The following is a 7,244-nucleotide window of genomic DNA, read 5'->3' as shown; positions in this document are numbered from 1 at the left end:
TTTATGGTATAAATAAGATATTGAATTACCTTTCAGCAGAATCTCCAGTGAGTTCCAATAAAAGCAATGAGCGATGTACTACAATAAAAAAGAATTGTATAGGTAGGTTCAGCTGTAAATATTCACAAAACTAGGTAAAGTACTGAACTACTTGTTCCAGTTGTGTGGGGCCCATATGTGAAGAAACTTAGGGCCAGATGTCGGAAACATTTTGCATGTCGCAAACAGCGAATTTAGCTGTTTGCAACATGCAAAACCCACATCGCGATGCCCAATTCCCGTTTTGCGAGTCGGTAACCTGGTTACCAACCCGCAAAACTGGACTGCGAGTCATAATTAGGAAGGGGTGTTCCCCTTCCTAATTGCGAGTCACAGCGTGATGCCGCGAACGCGGTCGCAAAGCAATCGCAGTTACCACCAGTGTCACAGTGGTAGTAACCCATTCGCAAAAGGGAAGGGGTCCCCGTGGGACTCCTTCCCCTTTGTGAATGGCATGGAAAACATTTTCTCAGAGCAGGCAGTGGTCCTATGGACCACTGCCTGCTCTGAAAAAATGAAACAAAAACGTTTCATTTTTTCATTTTGTAATGCATCTCGTTTTCCTTTAAGGAAAACAGGCTGCATTACAAAAAAAAAAAAACTGCTTTATTTAAAAGCAGTCACAGACATGGTGGTCTGCTGTCTCCAGCAGGCCTCCATCCCTCTGAGTGCTGCGAGTCGCAAGGGGGTCGCAAATTGCGACCCACCTCATTAATATTAATGAGGTGGGCCTTTGCGACCCCCTTGCGAGTCGCAGATGGTGTCAGGGACACCATCCTGCATCCTGAATTGCGACTCACAAATTGCGAGTCTCTCTGACTCGCACTGTGCGAGTCGCATTTCAGGATTTTCCTACATCTGGCCCTTAGAGAAGTGTGTTCCCGCTGAAAACATATGCAGTGTACACTCTAAATCTTCAGCTTGTTCAGAAAGTTATGGCTTTTCCGGATCAGAAACCAAGATCCATCTTCCAATGCTGAGGATTCTATTATTCCTTGTGTAATGAAAAAGAAGGGGATGCCATAAGTGCAGATGCTCCAAACAACTAACAAGTTGTCATTATGTTCACACGATTGTCACCAAATTTCCACCTGTTTCTTCTCCTCTGCACCCCCACATTTCCTATTAACTGAATGCAGAATTATCTCTAGTGTGCAGAATATCCCCAGCAATAGAATCATGAACGTGCAACTCTTAGCGTTTTGAATTATGTAGCATCACCACCTTGATTTGTTACCACACAATTCCAGTGCTTCAGAGTGACAACAATTCCTCTAAAAAATCCAAACTGTATGTGTCACACACATGCACAATTTGGGCTTGGGATGAAGATCTACGAGGGCTCTGTGTGAGTGCTGATGCTTAAAAAATGTGATTAGAAGAATAATGGCTGATCAGCACCAGATTTCTTGCACCCCCTCCACCCCACAGCCACCTAATGACACCATTGGTGCGTGTATTTACAATACGGCGCACCATGGCACACGTTAGGCCAAGAGAGTCTAAATTGTTGACGTTATTGTGGCGCTTTGTTCCACTAGCGTCAACAATGTTGATGCTAGGGGAGCAAAGTGCAAGGAGGCCCATTGATTTCAATATGTGAATCTTTTTAATGCCTGATGACGCCAAAATCTTGTAGATTTAATTGCACCATTTTTGCAGGCCTCCAAAGCCTGAATACCCCATTGCATTGGCTCAGACAAAATGTGGCGCAAGGGGTCGCAAAGTGGCGCAATGCATGCACTTTGTAAATATGTGGGTTTTTTGAGCCACATTAGCGTAAAAAAAATGATGCTAATGTGGCACAAGGAGGCGCTAGGGCCTTGTAAATCTGGCCCTTGGCAAGCAGGTCTGTTTTAGAGAAGTGTATGCTACAGTCCAATGGCCACCCAGCATATTTCTAGCTCTTCACTCTCACTAGCTGTGATTAGCAGCACAGGGGGCTGCAGCACAGCCAATTATCATTTGGCTCAGGTCCTATTGCTGGCTCTGTCAGTTGGACTGTGTCCTGGGAATGGGACCTGTCATGCTGGCCATAAGGCCGGCATAAAGGAAAGTGCTTTGTGCCAGGTTCAAAACTTAGAGCGGGCATGTAGAAGGCATTTATTTGAAACAAAAATCACAATCACTGCAGAAACTGGGGATTGCATGCTTGCAACACATCTAAATGTGTCTATATTCATGAGTGTGCTTCTGCCTGAGTACCTCCTTATGTACTTTTTTTTTTTTTTCAGTTTTCTGTTGAGTGAACAATACCTAAAAGATTTAGCGAACATTAGAGTAGACAAAGCAGAATTAGAAACAAGTAGTCAACATCACCGAATGAAGCAAAGAAAAATTATCCACATAAAGAGATACAGGCAAAAGAGAAAGGAGCTAGAAGAGTAAATATGGTGAAACCAATGAATGCAGGAGGTTAATAATTGGAACACAAAAGATAATAGAAGTTACAGACAGGAGTAGAAAGCAAAAGAAACTGACCTAAAGGCCAAAGACCAAATACAGGAGGGAATGGGCCAAACATTTCTTTGAGGGAAGAAGAAAAAGCAAAAAAGCAGTTAAATGGACTCAGAATGGAAATGTCTGTAAAAAATGTACATTTCTTGGTCAAGTAAAGAGGAGCAAATGAGTGTAGGTCCGTGTAGGGAGTTTGGCTGCCTTGTAAAATGATGTAGCTTTAAAGGATAGCCATTTTAGTATTAGTAAAAGACAGAGATCTGATCGTTTTTTTGCCAGTGACAAAGAACAGCTCTCAATGTGCAATATGAATGTTTGGAAGACTAATCAGAAGAGAGTTGACATAGTCATATCTGGAGAGAACAAGTGATGGAACAATGGTCTTGAGATCACAATCACAAATGAACTGATACCCTACAGCAGTGGTTCCCAAACTGTGCGCCGCGGCTCCTTGGTGCGCCGTCAAAATTAGCCAGGGGCGCCGCACACAGTCTGGAAACCACTCGGAGGTGCTTTTAATCGGTAGCTTTTCACCGTGGTTTTGGAAACAAAACCCCCTGCATTAATTATTGTGACCAGCGGAGGGTGCCAGAGTACCATTAATAATATCCCTATGACAAAAGAAAAGAAATAGTTTAAAATAAATGGTTTTCAGGAACCTGAACGAAAGAATAAAGAAGTCAAACTGTAAATAGTGTAGGTACAGGTACAGGCTGGGATTACGTTCCCCCACCCGCCAAAAAAAAGTAACATAATGGGGAGCCGTGGCCAACACGGCCAATAGGTCAAAGGAGCCGGGGATCGAAAAAGTTTGGGAACCACTGCCCTACAGTAAACACACTTGGAAATGCACATCCTTAGCCATAGCATGAATTTGTGCTTGAAGTTTTAATCTTTAGTCAAGAATAACACTCAATAATTTTGCACAGTCTATAATAGCAAGTTTACAATCAAGCATTTCAGGTGACCATGACATCTGGTGCCCCTGAGCACACATAGTGATCTTTAGCATGCTAGCAACCGCCTCTGGAACACTGTACATCATACTTAAAATATTGTGTGCTTCCTTATCCTGATGGTTCTCCCCCCTAGCATAATGCTGGCTATGAGATCATCACTGGAATTCATAACATTTTCAGGGCATTCTTTGGCACGCTGTCGTCCAGCCCTGGCATAATGCAAGCTATCCTTGGCAGACTGGTAGGTTGTCTGGCATTATGGATGACATTCTGTGGGTAATATTGGCAATACCATAATGACAATTATTTTCTTTTTCGATAATCAACTTTATTGATTTTATGTAAGTAAACATAACATTTTGCTCCAGCATTATAATTCTACCACAGCCGCACAATTCAAGACTACATGTCATCATCGTGCAATCAATTATATAAAACCCAGCCCATGCTTGTTTCACCATTTGCCCCAAAATCTGGGCGACAAGGAGTAAGGTAGATCACAAGTAGATAGTTTAGCTGGATCTGTCTAGGGCAAGAGGACATGGCAATCTCACGCGGGAAGGCCCAGGTGTAAAATGGAATTGGAGTTTTGGAATGGACATAGATGGTCCTCCTGCCATATGGCTCCCATGTTTATGATACCTATTTTGCCCCACTTGATAAAGCTTTCTAGCTGTGCGGTGTGGTGGGGTCACCTCACTTGACATAACAGGGTTTGTTGTGCTATTATATTGTCACAGTCGACAGAATGCAGTTTCAGGTGTCAGTTCAAAAGGACCACCTGGGTAACCTCTGGGAGATTCCGACGAATAGGGTTGCCATACAGTATCCCATCATGCTACCTATACCCAAAAGGGAGAGCTCTACTTGATACACTTGGCCATTCCACACCTCATTCAACTGGTTGTTGATGGCCAGGGGTTTAGCAGCTCTGTAGTAGAATTGTAGATTAGCCATTCCCATCCCTCCATCATGTACTGGTTGTTGACATCTATGTAGGGCAATACAGGGATTTCAACCTGCCCACAAGAAGGAGTGTATCATGGACACAAGGTCTCTAAACCAATGGCCTGGGATCATCAGTGGAAAGTCCTGCTGGGTGTGGAGGAATTGTGTAGGTATCATCATTTTAAATAGTGCCACTCTGTGTAGCAGAAACTGTATGCCGATTGTTCTGAGTATATTGAGGACATCCTTGATACCTCACACACACGGGCTGGCACAGGGACCTCTGGCGAGGGGTTGCTCCTCGTCCTGCCAGACGTTGTAGGCCTTTGGCCCTAGGAAAACAGAGGGGTTTACCCTCCAGCAAGAAATAGAGAGGGGAGGGATCCTGCCTGGGTTCCCCACGGCACGCTTGGAAAGCAGATGAGCTTTCCACAAGCCTGCAGCGCCGCTGGTTGTTACGGTCTTATTGTTGCTCCCAAAACAAAGATGGCGTCTCCCTTCGGCCAGGCAGGGTCTTTTGTATCCGCTGGAGTGGCGGGAGTTCATTGATCAGCACTCTGTTCCTCTTGGAGCGTTTGCAGAGCCCTCAATGGGGTCCTGTGAGATGTGCATTTCAGACACGCTCAGGGAATCCGGGCGGCGGCAGGGATTCTCCTCGTTTGATCACAACACGGGAAGTGCTCTCAAGCACTTAAACCAGCAGCATTACCAGCGCTCTCAAGGCACTGGATAAATAAAAGGATGAGTTGTCTCCAGGTGCTTTTAGGAGATAACACAAGGCACTCAGAGGATTAAGGAGGAGTGCCCCCAGGCACTCTGCACCCGTGGCAAAGTGCTCCTTTGCGCTGTAAAGCGGGTAGGCAAAGGGGGCAGGTTCCACAACACCCAGCCACAGGAGTACACAAGTGGAGCACAGGGCAGCAGGACCCGGTAACAGGCCAGGACAAGGGGGATGCAGTCAGTGGCAGTTCCTTCTAGTGACCCAGCAGGTCACAGGTTAGCACAGGAACAGCAGTCCAAGACAGTTCCTGGTGAGTCCCTGGTGAGTCCCTCCAACAGCATTCTGTGTCCGGTTACAAGTATGTTTCTTGTGTGTCCTTATGGGAAAAAAATCCCCTGTACTTATACTCAGTTTTGAAAATCATTTTCAATGAGGGGGAGAGGAGGTTCCAACCAGTTACACCTGGTTCTAGAAGAAAGCTCCGGCACAGGCTCCAGACATCAGTTGGAGGTAAATAAACACTTTGTCTGAGGCCAGGGCATAGCCTTTACAGATGGAAGTGTGCCCCGCCTCCCCTTCTCTCAGCCCAGGAAGACCATTCAATATGCAGATGCCCTTCTCAAACACATTCACCCTCCCTGTGTACGGCCGACTGAAAAGTATGCACAAAGACCAGATGTGGATTGGAGTCAAGCTGTAAAACACCAGAGTCATAAGCAGGGAAATGCTCACTTTCTAGAAGTGGCATGTCTATAATGGTAATATCAAAATCCACCTACACCAGTAAGCAGCATTTCTCACTACCATTATAACCATACCAAACATGCCTATGCTACCCCTCATACATCAGACAATACCCCCTAGACATAAGACAGGGCATTTCTAATGCAATCCTATGAGAAGGCAACACTCAAGCAGTGAGAAACCAAATACGCTGTTTGTCAGTACCAGAACAGGCCACATTACCAGGCACATGTCCTGCCTTCTACATAAATAGCATCCTGCACATAGGGCTAGCTAAGGCCTACCTTAGGGGTGACATACATATAGTAAAAGGAGAGTTCTGGGCCTGGCAAGAACATTTAGATGGCGGGTTCCTGTGGTAGTAAACTGCGCATACAGGACCTGCGCTAGCAGGCCTGAGACAGGCTTGAAAAGCTGCTTTTGTGGGTAGCGCAAGCTGTGGTGCAGACCCACTAGTAGTAGTTAATTTACAGGCCCTGAGTATAGGGATACCACTGTACAACGGACTTACAGGTAAATTAAATGTGCCAATCAGGTAAAAGCCAATCATACAAAGTTTACAAGGAAGAACTTTAGCACTGATTAGCAGTGATAAAGTGACCAGAGTCATAACGTCAGCCAAAAATGGGTCCGAAAAGTTAGGAGAAGGCAAAAAGTTTAGGGAATGACCCTGTAAAAAGGGCCAGGTCCAACAGGTCCAAAATAGTGGATATGCATGGAATATTGTGGGCCTCGCTTTTGTTCGGTAGCGCATTCCTGACCTAATGCTGGCCCTGACCTCACAGTGGTCATTCTTGGCATAACATGGGCTTTCTTGGCATGATGATGTATATCTCTGACATAGGTTGGCCAGTGCATGATAGTGTCCTACTTTGTTGAATTGTGGGCATTATTGGAATAATCAGGGACACCCCTAACATAATAGAGGAATTCCGGGAAGATGATAAGCACCACAGGAATATAGTACTGTGCCATGCAGATCTCCCATTAGAAAATGTAGAAGAGGTGGAGTTTTCCACCCTTGGCATATGTGAATTGCATTTTATTGAAAGTAAATATAGTACTAATTTTCCTCCTGCAAAATGGAATTTGTGAATCAGGCCCATAGAGTTAAGCAACAGCTAAATCCACACATTCTCTATCTCACTAATCCTTGAACATTTAACTGAGACTTGGCAGAGAGGTTGAACTCTCCCTTATTATTTAGTAGTCATGTGCTGGGGTGTAGCTTCCATTGGTGCAGCTGATGCAGTTACATTAGTGCCCAGAGGCCTGAAGACTCTACTGATTCCTGATTAATGCTGTTGTTCACAGTTCAAATAGTGGCAAGGTGGTCCATTTCCTTCCTTAAAGCATGGCCCACAATACTCTGGTTG

The sequence above is a fragment of the Pleurodeles waltl genome, chromosome 7 (assembly GCF_031143425.1).
Source record: "Pleurodeles waltl isolate 20211129_DDA chromosome 7, aPleWal1.hap1.20221129, whole genome shotgun sequence".
Classification (NCBI taxonomy): domain Eukaryota; kingdom Metazoa; phylum Chordata; class Amphibia; order Caudata; family Salamandridae; genus Pleurodeles; species Pleurodeles waltl.
The sequence above is the reverse complement of the archived record's forward strand: the minus strand, read 5'-3'. Positions refer to the sequence as shown.